Here is a 25,214-nt window from a genome sequence, read left to right as displayed (position 1 = left end):
ACACTATGCAACTTAACTTCTGAGGTCATCAGTCCCCTAGAACTTAGAAGTAATTAAACATAACTAAGGACATCACACACATCCATGACCGACGCAGAATTCGAACCTGCGACCGTAGCGGTCGCTCCGTTCCAGACTGTAGCACCGAGAACCGCACAGCCACTCCGGCTGGCTTTTAATAATCAATACGGATTATAAGAAACATTTTAAAAATGATTTTACTTAAACTGCAATGTTCTTTAACTCTGAAACTGCTGGGTGAAACTCTACGTACTGTTACTATGCTTGTCTTATCATTTCAAATCCAAACCTACAGAATTCGCCCTGGCAAACAGAACTCAAAATTTTCCTATTCATTAATTACGAACAATTTTCAAGTATAACGCGATAGGGCGGCTTTAAAATTGATAACCTGACTCCAAATAATTAATACAAAATAATGGACTTGAATAAGAAGAAACGCTGGCAATACCCTATACATTTGGTAAGTCACTTACCTCACAAAAATCTTCATTACACGAACTACAGCAATACAGCAAGACCCAATACAGCCAGCTAAATAAAATATTCAAACTACGGAAGGCTCTAACTACTAAAAGGGATGTGGGTAGCAAAGGAAAGTTTTTGTTGCAGAGCAAACACCGTATTCATGAAATTTTACCTCAATCAGGTGACAACCAGTTCAAAAATTATAGAATCATCAGTAATAAATCTCAATGACGGATATACACTACTGGCCATTAAAATTGCTACACCAAGAAGGAATGCAGATGATAAACGGGCATTCATTGGACAAATATATTATACTAGAACTGACATGTGATTACATTTTCACGCAATTAGACTGCATATATCCTGAGAAATCAGTACCCAGAACAACAACCTCTCGCCGTAATAACGGCCTTGATACGCCTGGGCATTGAGTCAAACAGAGCTCGGATGGCGTGTACATGTAGAGCTACCCATGCAGCTCCAACACGATACCACAGTTCATCAAGAGTAGTGACTGGCGTATTGTGACGAACCAGTTGCTCGGCCACCATTGACCTGACGTTTTCAATTGGTTACAGATCTGGAGAATGTGCTAGCCAAGGCAGCAGTCGAACATTTTCTGTATCTAGAAAGGCCCGTACAGGACCTGCAACATGAGGTCGTGCATTATCCTGCTGAAATGTAGGGTTTCGCAGGGATCGTAACACACCTGAAAAGTAACGCCCACTGTTCAAAGTGCCTTCATTGCGATCAAGAGGTGACCGAGACGTGTAACCAATGGCACCCCATACCATCACGCCGGGTGATACGCCAGTATGGCGATGACGAATACACGCTTCCAATGTGCGTTCTCAGCGATGTCGAATAACACGGATACGACCATCATGATGCTGTAAAGAAAACCTAGAATCACCAGAAAAAATGAGGTTTTGCCTTTCGTGCACTCAGGTTCGTCGTTGAGTACACCATCGCAGCGCTTCTGTCTGTGATACAGTGTCAAGGGTAACCGCAGCCACTGTCTCCGAGCTGATAGTCCATGCTGCTGCAAACGTCGTCGAACTGTTCGTGCAGGTGGTTGTTGTCTTGCAAACATCCCCTTCTGATGACACAGGGACAGAGACGTGGCTGCACGATCCGTTACAGCAATGCAGATAAGATGCCTGTCATCTCGACTGCTAGTTATACGATCCAGCAGTTGGGATCCAGCACGGCGTTCCGTATTATCCTCCTGAACCCACCGATTCCATATTCTGCTAACAATCATTGGATCTCGACCAACGCGAGCAGCAGTGTCGCGATACGATAAACCGCAATCCCGATAGGCTACAATCCGACGTTTATCAAAGTCGGAAACGTGGTGGTACGCATTTCTCCTCCTTATACGAGGTATCACAACAACGTTTTACCAGGCAACGCCGATCAACTGCTGTTTTTGTATGAGAAATCGGTTGGAAACTTTCCTCATGTCGGCGCGTTGTAGGTGTCGCCACCGGCGACAGCCTGGTGTGAATGCTCTGATAAGCTAATCATTTGCATATCACAGCATCTTCTTCCTGTCGGTTAAATTTCGAGTCTGTAGCACGTCATCTTCGTGGTGTAGCAGTTTCAATGGCCTGTAGTGTAGATTCAGACCGTCCGCTCGCGCTAATACTGCAGACCTCCAACACTGCTAATTATTAACCTCTAACCTCCATCACTGCTGACCATTCACTCCCAACTTCATCACCGCTGACTGTTAACTTCCAACTTCTAGTGCGACCACCCACAGAGTCTCTTACAGAGAGCGCACAGCGCTGTCAGAGATATTTATGCACAGCGCTACATAGCGCTGCCAACATACAAACACATAAACAGCCTACTTACACCACACCACCTGTTTCGTGGCTCTGTGGATTTTCCAGCAGACGTTCGCCAGGACTCACCGAGTATCCCGACAACCTAGTGTAACAAGAAACGTGATTCGTCCTACCAGACGGGACATTTTCACTTATTCACGGTCCAGTCAAGATGATATACTGCCCACTTTTCTTTTTCAAGCTGCATTATGACTAGTCGGCCCTGCTATTTTATTGCTTTATGTCGTAGTGCTCCACACAGACCTCTTAGCCAGTACCCACGGCCACCACCGCGCTGCTAAACTGTGCTATGCAGCTGAGGCCGAGGACACAGTTGCCTATGCACCACCTTGTGAAGGTGGCACTACGGAGACTTCTTATGTCTCCACTTTGGTGTTATCTTTTATTTACTTTCAAGAATTATATTTATTTCTTGAAGAAAATTACAGGAATTTGGAAGTAGGAATTTAGAAATTTATGGTATAATTTAGGAAGAGCATGAAAGAAGACAAGAGACAGGAAAGGGTAGATACCGACATACCTTCACCGACACCACCAGGGGAAGGTGTATTAGTATTGAACTTAAAGTCCAGCGTCCACATGTGGTGCTACCAATTTTAGTAATTATCCCCATGAACATCGCTATTCGGGAAAAGTCGATTTCATAGTCCCAGCCCATCTAAGCTATGTAGGTGTTGTTTACTTGAGTGCTGTATGGTTCAAAATAGCTCTCAGCACTATGGGACTTAACTTCTGAGGTCATCAGTCCCCTAGAACTTAGAACTACTTAAACCTAACTAACCTAAGGACACCACACACATCCATGCCTGAGGCAGGATTCGAACCTGCGACCGTATTGTGAGTGCTGTATGGCTTGATGTTTGTTCGGTTATATAATAGCTACTATTACTACTAGGTTATCTAGTAAACAAATAACCTTGTAGGAGTAGTTGTTATGCCGACCGTTGTGGCCGAGCGGTTCTAGGCACTCCAGTCTGGAACCGCGCGACTGCTACGGTCGCAGGTCCGAATCCTGCCTCGGGCATGGATGTGTGTGATGTCCTTACGTTAGTTAGGTTTAAGTAGTTCTAACAAGAGAACCTCCCCATCGCACACCCCCTCAGATTTAGTTATAAGTTGGCACAGGGATAGGCCTTGAAAAACTGAACACACATCAATCGAGAAAACAGGAAGAAGTTGTGTGGAACTTTGAAAAAAATAAGCAAAATATACAAACTGAGTAGTCCATGAGCAACGTAAGCAACATCAAGGGGAGTACGAGGAAAAGAGTGCCGTGGTCACGTGGTTAGCGTGAGCAGCTGCGGAATGAGAGGTCCTTCGTTCAAGCGTTTCCTCGAGTGAAAAATTTAATTTTTTATTTTCAGACAATTATGAAAGTTCAGGCACTCACACATAATCAACTTCGCTCTCCAAAATTCTTGGACATGTTCAGATTTGCTTGGACATATGCAGGATTTGACGGTCTACACACGGAAACATATGAAAACGTAAAAAACATATGTTTTGACAGAATACAGGGAAAACTGTGCGAGTGTGAAACTGTTGCATTCATTTGTTGCAGTTTATGTGACAAACTCTTCTGTTTTCATCACTTTTTTGGGAGTGATTATCCCATCCACAAGAAAACCTAAATCGGGCAAGGTAGAAGAATCTTTTTACCCATTCGCCAAGTGTGCAAGGGTCGATAACATATTCCTGCCATGTGACGCACATGCCGTCACCAGTGTCGTGTCCGCCCTGGTAGTTGAGTGGTCAGCGTGACAGACTGTCAATTCTAATGGCCCGGGTTCGATCCCCGGCTGGGTCGGAAATTTTCTCCGCTCAGGGACTGGGTGTTGTGTTGTTCTAATCGTCATCATTTCATCCCCATCGACGCTTAGGTCGCCGAAGTGGCGTCAAATCGAAAGAGCTGCACCAGGCGAACGGTCTACCCGACGGGAGGCCCTAGCCACACGACATTTCCATTTTTACCAGTGTCGTATAGAATATATCAGACGTGTTTTCCTGTGGAGGTATTTGTTCACCTATGACCTTGCGATCAAATGTTTTCGGTTCCTATTGGAGAGGCACGTCCTTTCGTCTACTAATCGCACGGTTTTGCGGTGCGGTCGCAAAACACAGACACTAAACTTATTACAGTGAACAGAGACGTCAATGAATGGACAGATCGTAACTTTGCGAAAATAAAAAGTAAACTTTTCACTCGAGGGAAGACTTGAACCAAGGAGCTCTCGTTACGCAGCTGCTCACACTAACCACGGGACCACTTCGTTCCTAAGCTTACATCGTCTTTGATGTTGTATATCTTGCACATAGACTACTCAGATTGTATATTTTGCTTACTTTTTCATAGTTCCGCACAACTTCTTCCAGTTTTCTCGATTGATCTGTGTTCAGTTTTTCAAGGCCTATCCACTGTATATCTTGCACATAGACTACTCAGATTGTATATTTTGCTTACTTTTTCATAGTTCCGCACAACTTCTTCCAGTTTTCTCGATTGATCTGTGTTCAGTTTTTCAAGGCCTATCCACTGTGTCAGTTTATAACTAAATCTGAGGGGGGTGCGATGGGGAGGTTCCCTTGTAAGTTCTATGGGACTGATGACCTCAGATGTTGTCCCATCGTGCTCAGAGCCATTTGAACCATTTGGAGTAGTTGTTATGCAACCTAACAAACATCAACTCACACTGTACTCAAGTAAACAACACCGACATAGATAAGATCCGTATGGACTGAACAAGCCGAGTTTTCCCAAAGAGGGATGTTCATGTGGATAATTACTAAAATGCCAGCTGCAATCGCAGTCGACGATTCCGTGGTACCAACGTGGGAACACGGGTGCCGTCATCCGCTGCGGAACCCCATGTTGAACAATGAGCGCTGAACTGTGTCTTCCGAAATACTTGTACCTGCACCGGTATTTTACTCTCTGGTCGGTTCTGGAGGAAATCGCTGCCTACCCTCCTTTACAAAGCGAGCAAGAACTTCTACGTTCTGCTATCTGCCGTGGAAATCCAACGCCTTGTCGCCTGCTCGCGGTTTCACTGTCTGTAGATGCTCACGACAGTAGCATGTTCTGCCAGATCTTGGTGAGGTTCTCTATAGCCACTCGCCCGAGCATGATCCGTCAGTGACTGCTTTATGCTTGTAATGCGCCCCCGTTAAAGACACTATTTTGGAGGCTGCTTATAGCGCCGGTGCCTATCTGAATTTCATGAAGCTATAGGACCTGAAGCGGGAATATTGCACGATGTCCCACAACGGAATCTGCATTTTGCAACCGAAACCGACCGATAAAAACAAGTGCTGCATTACTTAATGAACGCCCCTTGCATATGTCATCACAGAAAATATAACGAACAAATCAAAGACGTTAGAACTGCGCAAAGGAGAGAATGAAGCCAGGGAAGAATAAAGACCTTCATAACTCTTGGGACATTCCTGACATGCGTTTACTGCTACTTAGTTTCCAAGCGCTTTGCGCAAGACACCTCCACATATTTTCGCGGCCACTCGCACAGTGAAGCAGTACCGGCAACAATGCAGTCCAGAACAGGTGGCAGACTGCGCAGCTACAGAGAGAGCGGAAATTAAAACAGTGGGGCGATTTCTCTGCCCCGAAACCTTGCAGAGGTGTCGACTCCTTCGCCGCGCCTGTCACACAGCCAGCTGCATAGACGGGGCGGGGATTTCGGTGTTGTTTTTTTTTTATTTTTATTTTCCGAGCCCTGCGTTTCGCCGGCCGAAGTGAAGAATGATGATGGAGTGCGTTGCCAGGAGGTCCATTGTTTCGGGCGCGTGCAGCGGACGCGCTCCGATACGCCCAGAGCACGGGGCGAAAGCTAATGGCTCGTTACAAATTGTGGATGGGCCCTCTGCCACATATGTGGACACGTGTGTGCTTGTGGCAGTGTGGAAACAGAATGAGAGCAGCGATGTACGTAAGCTTCGTCTGAATTCACGGTGATATGTATGTTTTACAATTTGATACAAACTTTCCTTAAGCCTGTTGTTAATTTCTTTATTTGATGTGCCAGAACGCACCTCTTCAGCCATATAACCCACACTCCTATCTCCTTTCAATTTTTTCAAACTTGTGATAAAAATCATATTGAAAAAAACAGTTTTTTTAAAAATGCTGCTCTGAAATTTAGATTTTTAAAACATGATTTCTTTAATCAAAACAATAAAACCACAAGATTTGATATAAACAACAGTTGCTACCTCCGCTGCTGTAGCAGTGTCACTTTGCTCTACGGATGGCGGTTATCGCTGAAAACGATTTCGGTTAAACAGGCTCTTTTCGTCTCCAGTTTACCCTATTACAACCGTTCAAAGTAACCAGTTTCCAAAATAACCGATTTTCGGATTTTTATTGGTAGTGATCGTAGATGTCCAACAAAGAACGAAAAATTTTATTGAACGTGAAAGGGTAGGAGATTACGGTCAATGTAGGGTTGGGATTACGGCAGAAATCGGTCATTGTCTCCAGCAAAGATGGCGAAAGTGTAGGACAGGGGCGCAGTGACAGTATCGGCGAAAGAAGTTGATGTAATAGGACGGAACATCTGCAGCCGATCGCTCGATGTTATTTATTATCTAGCTACCATTTTGGTGATTCGGTACACCTTTTCAGGCCTGTAACCATAAACAGTAATGATTGCATAATCAACTTAGCAACCCTGCAAATACAAATAAAAATTAAAAATAGAATAAGAATCAAGGACAATACTACATAAGTGATTTTACAGCAATCATTTGATAAAACCAACAGACACACTCTGTTACACAGCTAAAGTGTTTTATAAATGTACTATTTATTAACAGAATCATTAATTAAAGATTCCATGATTAAAATTGGTCAGCTGGATGATACATTAGCCGGCCGCGGTGGCCGAGAGGTTGTAGGTGCTTTAGTCCCGAACCGCGCTGCTGCTACGGTGGCAAGTTCGAATCCTGCCTCGGGCATGGATGTGTGTGATGTCCTTAGGTTAGTCAGGTTTAAGTCTAGGGTACTGACGACCTCAGATGTTAAGTCCCATAGTGCTTGGAGCCATTTGAACCATTTTGATGATACATTAAACTGCACAATTGTGAGATAACCTACCAATCTGAAAAAAATAACTGTAGAAAATGATAGATGTATGAAAGAAACTACAATATCATAAATAAGTAAACCAAAGTAATATGCATTGAGTACAAGTAGTCCTTGGACAAAGACAGCATCAACAAATATTTAGTGGCAATATTGGTAAAGCTATTACCGAGCGAGGTGGCGCAGTGGTCAGCACACTGGACTCGCATTCGGGAGGACGACGATTCAATCCCGCGTCCAGCCATCCTGATTTAGGTTTTCCGTGATTTCCCTAAATCGTTCCAGGCAAATGCCGACTTCCTTTCCCTTCCTTCCCTAATCCGATGAGACCGATGACCTCGCTGTCTGGTCTCCTCCTCCCAAAAAGCCAACCCAGTAAAGCTATCAAAGTATATCTAAACGTCACACCAAGGATAAAATATTCTAACCTAAAAACGAATGCAGACATATTTATGTCATATGTGTAGAATGAATGCCCAAGAACGTGTCGAGAGACAAAATGTGCGGCTGGTCCCGGCGGAGGTTCGAGTCCTCCCTCGGGCATGGGTGTGTGTGTTTGTCCTTAGGATAATTTAGGTTAAGTAGTGTGTAAGCTTAGGGACTGATGACCTTAGCAGTTAAGTCCCATAAGATTTAAAAAAAAAAAAAAAAAAAAAGACAAAATGTAGAAACCCTCCTGTGTCATACCATACAGAGAGTATATAGAACCCAAGATAATTTTCAGGATGACGAATATCTACATCTACATCCATACTCCGCAAGCCACCTGACGGTGTGTGGCGGAGGGTACCTTGAGTACCTCTATCGGTTCTCCCTTCTATTCCAGTCTCGTATTGTTCGTGGAAAGAAGGATTGTCGGTATGCCTGTGTGTGGGCTCTAATCTCTCTGATTTTATCCTCATGGTCTCTTCGCGAGATATACTAGGAGGGAGCAAATACTGCTTGACTCTTCGGTGAAGGTATGTTCTCGAAACTTTGACAAAAGCCCGTACCGAGCTACTGAGCGTCTCTCCTGCAGAGTCTTCCACTGGAGTTTATCTATCATCTCCGTAACGCTTTCGCGATTACTAAATGATCCTGTATCGAAGCGCGCTGCTCTCCATTGGATCTTCTCTATATCTTCTATCAACCCTATCTGGTACGGATCCCACACTGCTGAGCAGTATTCAAGCAGTGGGTGAACAAGCGTAGTGTAACCTACTTCCTTTATTTTCGGATTGCATTTCCTTAGGATTCTTCCAATGAATCTCAGTTTGGCATCTGCTTTACCGACGATCAACATTATATGATCATTCCATTTTAAATCACTCCTAATGCGTACTCCCAGATAATTTATGGTATTAACTGCTTCCAGTTGCTGACCTGCTATTTTGTAGCTAAATGATAAAGGATCTATCTTTCTGTGTATTCGCAGCACATTACACTTGTCTACATTGAGATTCAATTGCCATTCCCTGCTCCATGCGTCAATTCGCTGCAGATCCTCCTGCATTTCAGTACAGTTTTCCATTGTTACAACCTCTCGATATACCACAGCATCATCCGCAAAAAGCCTCAGTGAACTTCCGATGTCATCCACAAGGTCATTTATGTATATTGTGAATAGCAACGGTCCTATGACACTCCCCTGCGGCACAGCTGAAATCACTGTTACTTCGGAAGACTTCTCTCCATTGAGAATGACATGCTGCGTCCTGTTATCTAGGAACTCCTCCATCCAATCACACAATTGGTCTGATAGTCCATATGCTCTTACTTTGTTCATTAAACGACTGTGGGGAACTGTATCGAACGCCTTGCGGAAGTCAAGAAACACGGCATCTACCTGTGAACCCGTGTCTATGGCCCTCTGAGTCTCGTGGACGAATAGCGCGAGCTGGGTTTCACATGACCGTCTTTTTCGAAACCCATGCTGATTCCTACAGAGTAGATTTCTAGTCTCCAGAAAAGTTATTATACTCGAACACAATACGTGTTCCAAAATTCTACAACTGATCGACGTTAGAGATATAGGTCTATAGTTCTGCACATCTGCTCGACGTCCCTTCTTGAAAACGGGGATGACCTGTGCCCTTTTCCAATCCTTTGGAACGCTACGCTCTTCTAGAGACCTACGGTACACCGCTTCAAGAAGGGGGGCAAGTTCCTTCGCGTACTCTGTGTAAAATTGAACTGGTATCCCATCAGGTCCAGAGGCCTTTCCTCTTTTGAGCGATTTTAATTGTTTCTCTATCCCTCTGTCTTCTATGTGACCGAGCGAGGTGGCGCAGTGGTTAGACACTGGACTCGCATTCGGGAGGACGGCGGTTCAATCCCGCGTCCGGCCATCCTGATTTAGGTTTTCCGTGATTTCCCTAAATCACTCCAGGCAAATGCCGGGATGGTTCCTCTGAAAGGGCACGGCCAACTTCCTTCCCCATCCTTCCCTAATTCGATGAGACCGATGACCACGCTGTCTGGTCTCCTTCCCCAAAACAACCAATCTTCTATGTGAAACTAGCCCTTGCAGAAGAACAGCCTCAACAAAATCCAAGCATCAGTGCGGGTAACTACTGCACTGTGTGGAAAAGAACTCACAAGCCTTATGCATACTTGGACTCGAAAGTCGCGTTATGGCACCCCCTCCTCCACCCAGTATCGTGTTGGTCCTTCCCCTCATGACACAGTTCAGCAACCCGACGTTCATCAACACAGCAAGTCGTTGGAAGTCCCCTGCAGAACTACTGAGCCCTGCTGTCTCCATAGCCGTCCATGATTGTGAAAGTGTCGCCTTCACAGAAGTTAGTTCACAAACAAACGTCTGGATTGTGTCCCGTAAATATTCGATGGTATTCATGTCGGGCCATCTGGCTGCCCGAATCATTCACTCTAAGTGCTCACAAGGGAACCTCCCCATCGCACCCCCCTCAGATTTAGTTATAAGTTGGCACAGTGGATAGGCCTTGGAAAACTGAACACAGATCAATCCAGAAAACAGGAAGAAGTTGCGTGGAACTATGAAAAAAATAAGCAAAATATACAAACCGAGTAGTCCATGCGAACATAGGCAACATCAAGGATAGTGTGAGCTCAGGAGCGCCCTGGTCCCGTGGTTAGCGTGAGCAGCTGCGGAACGGGAGGTCCTAGGTTCAAGACCCCCTCGACTGAAAAGTTTTTCTTTATTTTCTGTCCGTTCGTTCATTGACGTCTCTGTTCACTGTATTAAATTTAGTGTCTGTGTTTTGCGACCGCACCGCAAAACCGTGCGTTTAGTAGACGAAAGGACGTGCCTCTCCAATGGGAACCGAAAACATTTGATCGCAAGGTCATAGGTGAACCGATTCCTCCACAGGAAAACACGTCTGATATATTCTATACGACACTGGTGAAGGCATGTGCGTCACATGACAGGAATTTGTTCCCGACCCACCTAACTTGTACACTTGGCGAATGGGTAAAAAGATTCTTCTACCTTGCCCGATTTAGGTTTTCTTGTGGATGTGATAATCACTCCCAAAAAAGTGATGAAAACGTAAGAGTTTGTCACATAAACTGCAACAAATGAATGCAACAGTTTCCCAGTCGCACAGTTTTCCCTGTGCTCTGCCAAAACATATGTTTTTAACGTTTTCAAATTTTTCCGTGTGTAGACCGTCAAATCCTGCATATGTCCAAGCAAATCTGAACATGGCCTGGATTTTGGAGAGCGAAGTTAATTGTGTGTGAGTGCCTGAACACTGATAATTGTCTGAAAATAAAAAATTGAACTTTTCGCTAGAGGGAAGACTTGAACCAAGGACCTCTCGTTTCGCAGCTGCTCACGCTAACCACGGGACCACGGCGCTCCTGAGCTCACACTATCCTTGATGTTGCCTAAGTTCGCATTGACTACTCAGTTTGTATATTTTGCTTATTTTTTTTCATAGTTCCACGCAGCTTCTTCCTGTTTTCTCGATTGATCTGTGTTCAGTTTTTCAATGCCTATCCACTGTGCCAACTTATAACTAAATCTGAGGGGGGTGCGATGGGGAGGTTCCCTTGTCAGAATGTTCATCAAACCAATCGCGAACAGCTGTGGGCCAATGACATGACATCATCGTCTGTGAACATGAAGTCCATGCAGGTAGTCTCTAGGTATCTGAACAAGAGCATTGCCACTCAGGGATCGGTTCAGTTGGACCAGAGGACCCAGGCCGTTCCATGTAAACCCAGCCCACAAAATTTTAGAGCCACAACCAGCTTCCACAGTACCTTCTTGAACAGTTGGCTCTACAGCTTCGTAGGATCTGTGCCACACTCCAACGCCAGTCGTCTAGTCTTCAACAGAAATGGTCAGGAACCTAAGAGAGACGCTGCAGGCGATGCCGAGCTGTTCGCAAAGGCACTCGCGTCGGTCGCCTGTTGCCACAGCCCATTAATGCCACATTTCACCGCATCGCAGTAGCGGATACATTCGTCGTACATCCCACATTGATTTCTGCTTGTTGTTAGCACTGACAAATCTATGCAAACGTTGCTGCTCTCTGTTGTTAAGTAACGGCCGTCGGCCACTGAGTTGTCCGTGGTGAGTAGTAATGCCCGAAATGTGTGTAAGACGTCGTGGTCTCCTGACCTTCGTTGCTTACATATTCCGCCGCCACAATCATATTCCGCACATCAAGACGCTTCATTCGAACCGAAACTCGATAAGATAAAGTCAATGTTGTATGAATTCATGTAAACGGTATGCAAATAACTAATAAATCGCAAGTGCGCACTGTGGTTGAAATACTCGAGGCTGGCGTACACACATACGAGGGCAGTTCAATAAGTAATGCAACACATTTTTTTTTCTGAAACAGGGGTTGTTTTATTCAGCATTGAAATACACCAGGTTATTCCCCAATCTTTTAGCTACACAACACTATTTTTCAACGTAATCTTCATTCAATGCTACGGCCTTACACCACCTTGAAATGAGGGCCTGTATGCCTGCACGGTACCATTCCACTGGTCGATGACGGAGCCAACGTCGTACTGCATCAATAACTTCTTCATCATCCGCGTAGTGCCTCCCACGGATTGCGTCCTTCATTGGGCCGAACATATGGAAATCCGACGGTGCGAGATCGGGGCTGTAGGGTGCATGAGGAAGAACGGTCCACTGAAGTTTTGTGAGCTCCTCTCGGGTGCGAAGACTTGTGTGAAGTCTTGCGTTGTCATGAAGAAGGAGAAGTTCGTTCAGATTTTTGTGCCTACGAACACGCTGAAGTCGTTTCTTCAATTTCTGAAGAGTAGCAGAATACACTTCAGAGTTGATCGTTTGACCACGGGGAAGGACATCGAACAGAATAACCCCTTCAGCGTCCCAGAAGACTGTAACCATGACTTTACCGGCTGAGGGTATGGCTTTAAACTTTTTCTTGGTAGAGGAGTTGGTGTGGCGCCACCCCATTGATTGCCGTTTCGTTTCAGGTTCGAAGTGATGAACCCATGTTTCATCGCCTGTAACAATCTTTGACAAGAAATTGTCACCCTCAGCCACATGACGAGCAAGCAATTCCGCACAGATGGTTCCCCTTTGCTCTTTATGGTGTTCGGTTAGACAACGAGGGACCCAGCGGGAACAAACCTTTGAATATCCCAACTGGTGAACAATTGTGACAGCACTACCAACAGAGATGTCAAGTTGAGCACTGAGTTGTTTGATGCTGATCCGTCGATCATCTCGAACGAGTGTGTTCACACGCTCCGCCATTGCAGGAGGCACAGCTGTGCACGGCCGGCCCGCACGCGGGAGATCAGACAGTCTTGCTTGACCTTGCGGCGATGATGACACACGCTTTGCCCAATGACTCACCGTGCTTTTGTCCACTGTCAGATCACCGTAGACATTCTGCAAGCGCCTATGAATATCTGAGATGCCCTGGTTTTCCGCCAAAAGAAACTCGATCACTGCCTGTTGTTTGCAACGCACATCCGTTACAGACGCCATTTTAACAGCTCCGTACAGCGCTGCCACCTGTCGGCAGTCAATGAAACTATACGAGACGAAGCGGGAATGTTTGAAAATATTCCACAAGAAATTTCCGGTTTTTTCAACCAAAATTGGCCGAGAAAAAAAATGTGTTGCATTACTTATTGAACTGCCCTCGTACATTCCAGACACGACGGTCACAGGAGCTTTTAGTTTGAGAGAGGCAACCGCACGCCAGGAGGCCGGTTCCAACCCATCTACGTCGGCCGGTGGCCGCCCGCGGAGCGGACAGCTTTCGCCCAAGGGAAAGGAGGATCGACCTCGTGTTCGGCTTAAAAGCAAATTCCATTGCATTGTGTGGGAGCGGCCAGGCTATGCATTCTTTACACATAGCACGCAGTTTCAGAGATTTTCACAGGGAGACAGCAAACGCCAAACGCCGATACTACAGGTTTCCGGATTGGTCACCTTAAACGAAACGTCATTCTCCCATTTTAGAAGAGCAATGCTGATTGGCAGACGATATTTCTGACGCCTTGAGCTGAAGGAGTAATGGAAGAGACCGAAAGATGTACCCCTTCACGTCTGGCGTCTAGAGGCGCCGTTCCGTTGTTTGAAGCGAGGAACAAGTCTCTACTCAGTATTTCACTGGGAGAGCACCTCTGTCTAAGTGCTACTCTATATTGAGTCCTTGCGATTAAGCGTTGTTCACTGTGCTGGCCGACACACTTATTGTGCGGTGTGAACGGACAGAGTTATAGTTAAACGCCTGTGAGCGAATTTTTGAGTGGCCTCACGGTGGACTGGTTATCTGACCGGTGTACTGCGCCAATAGTTAGACTAGGGGCGAATAGGAGTCCTTGACTTCATCAAGGCGTAGGGAGAGTTTGATTGGCGAAGGTCAATCCAGATAGAACGACAGTTATCTTATTTGTCACCAGCGAGCGGCGCAGACAGCAGTCATCACAGCTTACGGTATCGTGCGCTACAGCTATTGCGAGCCCCATATTTCCTCCACAACGGTACACTTCAGTGCATTTCGCACGCGACAGCCTCGACCGTTCCTAGCAACATTCTAAACGATAATTATTCAAGTTGAGTAGGCGCGCCTCTCAGCCATTCTGCCAGATCAATAACAATGTTAAACCTTGTATAGAAATTTCATTAGCGAGTCCTATCCTTGAGAGGTAACTTCACATTCCGAAAAGAACCAGGATATAACTTTTTCAATTCATAACTAAAAGTGCCATTGTGATTTCTCAGAATTTTTGAAAAATAAATAATAATTTCCGTTACTTTCATGTTTTTCTTACACTAACTAGCACTACTCCAGTACCCAAGTATCCCACTAGTTACGTAAGAAATTTTGTGAATTTTTGTGTCATTTCCTTACAGCGGACGACTCCAGAAGATATTTATTGCTGAAAGTTTTTCAGGCATTTGTCTTTAGAACGTTAAGAGCGTCTCTCTGACTTCTGTAGTAGTGTGGGGGTGGAAATTGCATCTTGCAGGCGCCACGGGATAAAGGGTACATCTCAGATCAATCCCACGCTCACATGTGGTATTCTCGGCATACTCTTTCCACAGTGGATCTCGGAATATTGAATTCCTTATCGATTTCTGAAATGGAATGTCGAATGCGTCTAGCTCCAACTACCATTCTGTGTTCAAATTCTGTTACTTTCCGTCGTGTGGCCATAATCACGTCGGAAACTCTTTCACATGAATCATTTGAGTACATATGACAGAGCCGCCAATGCTCTGCCCTTTCGTAGCTTGTGTACGCGATACTACCGCCATCTGTATTATGTGCATGTCGCTACCCCACGACTTTTGTCACCTCAGCAGATAATTAATATATAAGCTTCTAAATGTAAAATAAATCAATCGAATGAAAACATAGATATATTTTCTTACACTGCATAGCTACATTTCCTTATTTCGAACTCCAAAATTGTTTAGCTAAGCAATATAAACCTATTATGAAAACAACTAGCCAAGGCCTTGCAGCAGTGGTAACACCGGTTTCCGTCAGATCACCGAAGTTAAGCGACGTCGGCCTGGGCTAGCACTTGGATGGGTGACCATCCGGTCTGCCGGGCGCTGTTGGCAAGCGGGGTGCACTCAGCCCTTGTGAAGCAAACTGAGGAGCTGCTTGACTGAGAAGTAGCGGCTCCGGTCTCGTAAACTGACATACGGTCGGGAGAGCGGTGTGCTGACCAGATGCCCCTCCATATCCGCATCCCGTGACGCCTGTCGGCTCAGGATGACACGGCGGCCGGTCGGTACCTTTGGGCCATGCAAGGCCACTTCGGACGGAGTTTATGAAAACAACTGCACAAGAGATAAAATAAACAGGCTCTCATTAATCCGAAAGTGGAAGAGGAAGAACGTGTTTGCGAACGGCGTGTAAATAAATAAATGGCAGATTGGTATTATGTACTGATCAAAACTGTGGAACGAAACTCAGCTTACCTTGGGCATACTGTGTATTAACCGATTACAGCTTCGGTATGAGGCTCACACTACCTGCCGGCTGTTCTGGCCGAGCGGTTCTAGGCACTTCAGTCCGGAACCCCGCTGCTACTATGGTCGCAGGTTCGAATCCTGCCTCGGGCATGTATGTGTGTGATGTCCTTAGGTTAGTTAGGTTTAAGTAGTTCGAAGTCTATGGGACTGATGACCTCAGATGTGAAGTCCCTTAGTGCTTAGACCCATTTGAACCATAAAATGACCTTGTTTACAATATGTATTATTTCAAATATCTAGTTCGGAATTTATTCGAATATGTAAGTACCAAGACGCTTTACAAAGCACGTTCCTGCCGAAATTAAGCCCTGTTTAAGGGGTTTTCCGGTGTATATATATTCATGGTAGGTACGAAGATGCTTTGCAATGCACGTTTCTGCCGAAATTAAGCCCTGTTTAAGGGGTTTTCTGGTCTGGATATCCTAATTTTACCTCATTTTCAGCATTTTTAAGGTGAAGTCAGAAGATAAGTCAAACAATGCTCGTATCCTTTTAATCCTCTATCTTTTACCTGCATTAAATTTTTTTAGTCGAAAAATATTAAGGTCTTATTAAACAAAATGGCGCCGAAGATCGTAATGCACCTGGATCTTGTTAAGGTAACTGGATGGTATGGCACAGACCAGTCCAAAAAATTATTAAAATTTATGAGTGCAGCTATGGTCAGAAGCTTTGAAAATTGAAGCAAATGTATTTTTTCACAAAATTGCGGCTATTTGAAAAAAGTAACAAAAATCGCCTTCGTTTGAGAATTGAAACCTACATAAAAAATGGATATTTTGAAAATTGTCTAACTTTTAGAGGTTCCAACCATAGCCAGATCAATTCTCCACAAAAACGGCTAAGCGGCATCAAAATCGGCCTAGTAGTTCTTCGGAAAGCCAAACACCCAGCAAAAAACTGACTTTTAGGAAACCGCGTTTAAAGCCTTGGAAAGGTTTCTTTTGGAGCTTACCATCAGTAGAATACAACAGGCTTTCCTCGACCTCGCAAATCTCGCAAGGCCGCAGATCTGGTTTTTCTACTGTGGGGCACGTGTTGGTCTCACCGCGGGATTCTAGACTGAGCCACACACAACTGATTTCATCAAAGTGTACAGGTCTGAATATGGCGTTGACGCAACGTCGAAACTAGTAGCGAAGTAAATAGAATATCTTAAGTACGGCTGGAGGAATTTCATTTTTAACAAAAATTATAGCAGCTGTGTCCCATCTTCATCCGGTTTAAATATGGATGTACGAAGATTAACATATATCACGTTTTTCGTGTGCAACTTACGGTTCTGATATTGTGGTGCTTTCTCGTACGTTGTTGGTGAAGTGAATAGGCAGATTCCGTGACATATGGTCACTTGACACTGCAATTTCTTCGATTTTTCAAAACATAGGCAAGTTTTCGCCGCCATTACGTGTTGTTGTGGCTGTGTAGTGTTGATTTGTTTCGCAGCGCGTTTGGCTGGATGAGGTGCGAGGAAGTGTATTTGGCATCTGTAGCGTTTCGTTTGTTTGAGTGTGTTCAGGACTGGGGCACTGGAGCAGAGAGAGAGAAAAAAGAGAGCAATAGAGAGAGAGAGAGAGAGAGAGAGAGAGAGAGAGAGAGAGAGAGAGGTGGAGGGAGAATTTTTTTTTGTTTTTGCATGAGTAGTTTTGGTGTGGATGTTATTTGTATAGTTCTTCTATTGTAGCGGAGAGGGTCTTATTGCTCAGTCATGTGTATTCATTGAGTATTTTCTTTCCTTGGGCTATTGATTTTTGGATGAGACAGTTTTTTTCTATAGTTAATTTTTGGTATAAACTGCTACTAGTTTTAAGCATGTGTAAGTCAGTTTCAATGATTGTGTGCTATCAGGTGGTATGCAAATGTTGAGTGTGAGCTATTGCTTTTCAGTGCTCTGAGGTGTTCTATGTACTTGATTCTGAAATTCCTGTATGTTTGACCCACATGTACAGACTAACAGCAGTTGTAAATAAGTTAGTACATGCCAGACAGGCTGTATTTGTCAGTGTTGGTGGAATTTCTTCCAATTCTGCTTTATGTTGTGTTGTTGTTTCTGTGGTATATTGACCATCCTATGTGTGACTTTGTTGTTGTAAGTCATTATGTGCCATTGGTTGCTTACTGTCTGCTGATTTGTTGTGCGTGTTGAGTTCGTTTGTGTGTGTGTTTCATGGTTATGTGTTGTTTGTTTTTGTATTTTGTGGTTTGTTTTGTCTATTGTCTTTGCATCATATCCATTCTCCTGTGCAATTTTTTTTATTGTGTGCAGTTCCTGTGTCTAAACATGTTTGTTCATGGGTATTTTGTTCTGTGTAGTAAATATCTGAAGCTGGCTTCTTTGTGAGTTTTGGGGTGAAGAGATTGGTTATGAACAATGGTGCTGGTGATTGTGGGTTTTCTGTAGATTATGAATTCATGTTTGTTGTTTCTTTTGTGTACATGAGATCTAAGAAATTAAGTTTTTTCTCTGTTTGTGTTTCGATGGTGAACTGTATTTATAGGTGGATGGAGATTATGTTCTCGTGAAGTTCTTTTATGCGAGGCTGTGGTTCATCTATTAAGCAAATATGATATCTACATATCTATACCAATGTATTATTTTGCACTGTTTTGGTATTTCTATTTTGTCAAAGACTTGATTTTCTGTCTGATTTAGAAAAATGTCAGCTAGCAGGCCACTGATAGTGGATCCCATAGGTAGTTCATCTTGTTGAGAGTAAAATACGTTGTTGAACGTGAAGTAGTTTTGCTCTGTGGTGAGCCTGAGGATTGCTGATATTTCTTGTGTGTTGTGGGTATATTTCCCTGTAATTGGAGGTTTCTTTCTATGATGTTGATAGTTTCTTCTGTTGGGATGTGTGTTTATATGGGAATTATGTCAAATGTAAATCAATGTTGCTGTGTTTGGTATGTTTTCATTTGTTTTTTTTCCTATTAAGTCACTTGAGTTTTTTATGCTTCTGTTTTCAGTGTATACTGTCTATAGCAGAGTGTGTGTGTGTTTGGCTAAGTAGTATGTTGGTGCTTTGGTAAAGTTTATCAATGGACGCGTGGGTATTCAGGGTTTGTGAACTTTAGGCAATGATTTTAGGCTGAGGGGCCTTGGGATTTTTCTATATCATTATTTTAATCTGTGCTTCTGTGAAAACTGTTTCTATGTTTTTCAGGGTTTTCTGTAACTTACTTCTTAATTCTGTGATGTTGTTGCTTTGGATGAATTCTAATGTTTTGTCAATCTATTCTTGTATATGACTACTATTGAATTACCCTTGTCAGGTACCCTTGGCGGATTTTGTGATGATGGTATTTTTTGTGTTAATTTGTTCTGTAGTTTTCTGTATGATCTTTCTTTAGCAGTCCTTGTGTTTTCTTTTATGGTGGTTTTGATCTTTTTTATTATGTTTCTTCCTTTCTCAGCAACTAGTTCTCCTGTTAGATTTGCATTGAATTCAGACACGTTTAGTTGCTTTATGAAAAATAGGTTTATGAAAAATAGGTGACTGCATAAGGCGGAATTCCTCTTCCCGCACTGTAGCAGCTTGTCGATGGTTGGCAATGCAAGACTCATAACTCCATCTGTCCGCGCAAACTCGTGATAACAGTACCCAGAAAATCAACAATGGAAGAGAGATTTCTAAGTGCATGGAAATCTCTGATCTGTTAGTACACTACTGGCCATTAAAATTGCTACACCACGAAGATAGAGTACTACAGACGTGAAATTTAACCGACAGGAAGAAGATGCTGTGATATGCCAATGATTAGCTCTTCAGAGCATTCTCACAAGGTTGGCGCCGGTGGCGGCACCTACAACGTGCTGACATGAGCAAAGTTTCCAACCGATTTCTCATACACAAACAGCAGTTGACCGGCGTTGCCTGGTGAAACGTTATTGTGATGCCTCGTGTAAGGAGGAGAAATGCGTACCATCACGTTTCCGACTTTGATAAAGGTCGGATTGTAGCCTATCGCGATTGCGGTTTATCGTATCGCGACATTGCTGCTCGCGTTGGTCGAGATCCAATGACTGTTAGCAGCATATGGAATCGGTGGGTTCAAGAGGGTCATACGGAACGCCTTGCTGGATCCCAACGGCCTCGTATCACCAGCAATCGAGATGACAGGCATCTTATCCTCATGGCTGTAACGGATCGTGCAACCACGTCTCGATCCCTGAGTCAACAGATGGGGACGTTTGCAAGACAACAACCATCTGCACGAACAGTTCGACGACGTTTGCAGCAGCATGGACTATCAGCTCGGAGACCATGGCTGCGGTTAGCCTTGACGCTGCATCACAGACAGGAGCGTCTGCGATGGTGTACTCAACGACGAACCTGGGTGCACGAATGGCAAAATGTCATTTTTTCGGATGAATCCAGGTTCTGTTTACAGCATCATGATGTTCGCATCCGTGTTTGGCGACATCGCGGTGAACGCACATTGAAAACGTATAATCGTCATCGCCATACAGGCGTATCACCCGGCGTGATGATATAGGGTGCCATTGGTTACACGTCTCCGTCACCTCTTGTTCGCATTGACGGCACTTTGAACAGTGGACGTTACATTTCAGAAATGCTACGACCCGTGGCTCTACCCTTCATTCGATCCCTGCGAAACCCTACATTTCAGCAGGTCCTGTACGGGCCTTTCTGGACACAGAAAATGCTCGACTGCTGCCCTGTCCAGCACATTTTCCAGATCTCTCACCAATTGAAAAGGTCTGGTCAATGGTGGCCGAGCAAGTGGCTCGTCACAATACGCCAGTCACTAATCTTGATGAAATGTGGTATCGTGTTGAAGTTGCATGGGCAGCTGTACCTGGACACGCCATCCAAGCTCTGTTTGACTCAAAGCCCAGGCGTGTCAAGGCCGTTATTACGGCCAGAGGTGGTTGTTCTGGGTACTAATTTCTTCGGAACTATGCACGCAAATTGCGTGAAAATGTAATCACATGTAAGTTCTAGTATAATATATTTGTGCAATGAATACCGGTTTATCATTTGCATCTCTTCTCGGTGTAGCGATTTTAATGATCATTGGTGTAACTAGGCTTCTGCTATACGTTTATACATGTAGTAACTTTCTGTATTACTTTACATTATTTTTTAAGAAATCATTTTTGCTTTACCAGCGAAATTTAACTAGGTGCAGTTACGAGGTTTTCATTGCCTTCCATCCATAAAAGTTATCATTATACAATTTGTATGTATATAAAACATGTTTTACAGGTCGCTGGAGATGATACAGAAAGGAAAAGAAACGAAACACGTGTGGCACAAAACGGTCTTTAATCTGGTTGCTTAGACGAACCATCTTCACAAGAAAACAAGAAATTAATTACGCTGCTTCACTTTTTGGACTGATAAAACGATATGATTTTCCCTTGTACTTCGCCATCTCTTTTCCTTCCTTTCGATCTTCCCCTCTTCTTTCATTCGTCTTAACTGCTTTCGCTAGTGACAAAAATGCACCTCCCCCCGTCCACAGAAGCGTCCTGTGTGACAACTAACCCTTGCCGCAGAATCGTAATTCCACCAGTTGACAGTCAGATAGAGCGGGTCGCCACTGACGTACTCCAGTACTCGTGTTTTTAGTTTCAGTTCTGTGTGCGCTCCTCAGCGGCGCCCTGCCACCAGCTGTTGCGGAGCGGTCATCAGCGCCGGGGAATCAACAAAGTTCCCGCCTCCTCCGCCTCCTGTTCCTCCGGAGCTGTGCTTCCCCCGCTTCCTTCACCCCGCCGTCACGTGACTGATGCGCTCGCCATCGCTCAATGCTGCCAACCTCGCCCTCCGGTAATTACGCATTAAGCGCGCAGTCTGCGGCACTCCCTCCGTGTCTCCCTCCACCCCCGCCCTTCCTTCGCCCTCTCGCTCCACCCGCGCGGTTCATTCGCCTCGCAGCCTGTGTGACCACCACGCTCTCGCCTAATTACTTTTCTCACGGACACTGAACCCGCTCTGTAGCACGTGGACCTGAAACCAAAGCTGCGTCTGTGATATTCTGTCCGGCCGGTGTGGCCGAGAGGTTCTAGGTGCTTCGGTTAGCAACCGCGCGGCCGCTACGGTCGCAGGTCCGAATCTTGCCTCGGGCGTGGATGTGTGCGATGTCCTTAGGTTAGTTAGGTTTAAGTAGTTCTAAGTTCTAGAGGACTGATGACCTCCGATGTTAAGTCCCATAGTGCTCAGAGCCATTTTTTGTGTTTTTCTGTTTTTGTCGCCAGTCTACACCCACGTCACACACACACACACACACACACACACACACACACACACACACACACACAAAGACACTGTCTGAACAGTCCGTGAAGGCCCAACAGTACCGACTGGCCGCCATGTCATCCTCAGCCTTTTGGTGTCACCGGATGCTTATACGGAGGAACACATGGTCAGCACACCGCTCTCCCGGCCGTTTTCGTGACAAGTGTGCCTAATCCTCAGTCAAGTAGCTCCTCAATTGGCGTCACAAGGGCTGAGTGCACACTGCGCAAGTGATCTGTTAATCGTTGGAACGCATTTTCAAATGGTCCAAATGGCTCTGAGCACTATGGGACTTAACTTCTGAGGTCATCAGTCCCCTAGAACTAAGAACTACTTAAACCTAACTTACCTAAAGACATCACACACATCCATGCCCGAGGCAGGATTCGAACCTGCGAGAATAGCAGCAGCGCGGCTCCGGACTGAAGCGCCTAGAACCGCTCTGCCACAGCGGCCGGCTCACCGAACACAGTTTCAAATAATTTCCTCATTCATTTATTGTTTTTTTCTTTCTTTCAATTATTTCGCCAGACAGCTAATTAGTAAGCGAATAAGGACATCATTATTTCAATATACATCGGAAAGCATTCGTGTAGTTATGACCTACAAACACTGTTAGTGAAGTGGACTGACAAGGCAGCCAGTCCACAGTGACGGGTAGCCGATAGAAAGGAAGGCACGCGTACACACACACGCCGACGGGTGTCAATTCTGGAGCAGGATAACTATTGAATGGTAGCAAGAAAAGTACGTAACTGCTTTATACTTAACTTTATTAGTTGATGACTACAGCATTCTTCTTGAGACATTTATACTATAACTCTCAAAGTAGGTAAGGCTAATGGCGCCTTGTTAGGTCGTAGCCATGGACTTAGCAGAAGGCTATTCTAACTGGCTCTCGGCAAATGAGAGGAAGGCTTCGTCCGTATGGTCGCTAGCAATCTCCTCGTACAACTGGGGCGAGTGCTATATCGTCTCTCGAGACCTGCCTTGTGGTGGCGCTAGGTCTGCGATCACACAGTGGCGACACGCGGGTCCGACATGTACTAAATGGACCGCGGCCGATTTAAGCTATCACCTAGCAAGTGTGGTGTCTGGCGGTGACGCCACAGTTAGATTAATGAAAGACGAGTTTCTAACGCGGGGAGCGGAACTGTGAAGCCATGACTCTTGCCACGATGTCACCTGGTCCAATAAACTGTTTACCCGGTAAAAGGCACGTAAAATACTTCAAAAAGTTTGACTGTCGTTTTCTCAGAAGTCGTCGTGTATCTACAGATAGGCCGAGATACGTCTTCGCTTACTTTACCCCTCTTCCAATGAGCGGGAAGTTTGTGGAAATCGGATTATTGTCACTTGTCGTGTTCTCCTCGTTAGCGTGGGACGACATGGGTAACACACTTTCTCAAGCCTCTACGTTCATCGTTGCCTCCCTCAGACTTCTGATCTGCCTTAACCAGCGGCACCTACAGTTTGACGTGGATTTCAGATCAAGGTGCAATTCGGCATTTCTCACATTAACAGTTATTCCCAGAGGCGAGGGAAGCGGTGAGTGGCAAAAGCAATTGTAGAACTGGCCACACATTAACGTCAGCAGTGATTCATATACTTCTCCATAAAACTTAACACTTATAGTACGACAGCCCTCGAGGAAAATTTTTGACTTATAGCAGTACTACCGAAACCATACAAAGCCAATAGATTCGATTACTCTAAATCAGAACATACTATTAGGTTGGCGCATATGTTAGTAACGTTTTTCCATAACTTTAAACATGACTGAGACCCCCGCTAAACCCGCTGGACAGAACAGGTGATTAGGATTGTGGAAAGGGCCAAGTACGGTGTCGGTCAGTTTCACCTCTAAATTGTAATTTATTGTAATTTGATAACACATTTACAACCAATGCGGCACATAGCCTAACCTTTACCACTACGAGTTTCAAACTACAAATCTTTCACGGCTGACGATCTCAAAACAAGGAATCTTAAAAATCAACAAGGTAAATTTCAAGTGACTGAAGACGCGCAGTTACAATTACAAATTATATATATACTAGAGATATATCACAGCTAGGCTGAAAGCCTCAAGTGGATAGCCAAACATAAACAAGATGCAATACAAATGGCTGAAGGCCGACAGCAAAATTTTCAAGATTTTATAAGAAATTACCATAAGCTTCCAAAGGCAGAAAATTGTTCAAATGGCTTTGAGCACTTTGGGACTTAACATCTGAGGTCATCAGTCCTCTAGAACTTAGAACTACTTAAACCTAACTAACCTAAGGACATCACACACACCCATGCCCGAGGCAGGATTCGAACCTGCGACCGTAGCAGCAGCGTGGTCCCAGACTGAAGCGCCTAGAACTGCTCGGCCACAACGGCCAGCCAAAGGCAGAAGGCCGCAATGTTTTTGCTTGAAGGATAATTTTAAGAATAAGGTTTTAAGCGGCTGAAGGCCCGCAATCGATTTTCCAAAATTCAAAAATACCATAAACCTTTAAGGGCAGAAGGCGGCAATGTTTAAGCTTGAAAGGTAATTTTAAGAATAAGGTTCCAAGCGGCTGAAGGCCCACAATTAATTTCCCAAAATTAAAAAAAAATGTAACCATAAGCCTTAAGTTTTAAGTAGCTGAAACCGTACTAAAAGAAAAGACAACACAGCGGCACCAACCTTTTACCAAACATCCACTTGACGGAATTCAAACCTACTCATAAGCGGGTGAAGACCTTTAATTTACATAAAACACAGTAAAACCAAGACACAGTCAAACACCGGTGAGAAAGACAGTAAAAACAACGGCACTCAGAAGCTGTGAGGACGGGGCGTGAGTCGCGCTTGGGTAGCTCAGTTGGTAGAGCACTTGCCAGCGAAAGGCAAAGGTCCCGAGTTCGAGTCTCGGTCCGGCACACAGTTTTAATACGCCAGGAAGTTTCATATCAGCGCACACTCCGCCCCAGAGTGAAAATCTCATTCTAGAAACATCCCCCAGGCTGTGGCTAAGCCATGTCTCCGCAATATCCTTTCCTTCAAGAGT

The sequence above is a fragment of the Schistocerca serialis genome, chromosome 12, assembly GCF_023864345.2.
Source record: "Schistocerca serialis cubense isolate TAMUIC-IGC-003099 chromosome 12, iqSchSeri2.2, whole genome shotgun sequence".
Taxonomy (NCBI): Eukaryota; Metazoa; Arthropoda; class Insecta; order Orthoptera; family Acrididae; genus Schistocerca; species Schistocerca serialis.
The sequence above is the reverse complement of the archived record's forward strand: the minus strand, read 5'-3'. Positions refer to the sequence as shown.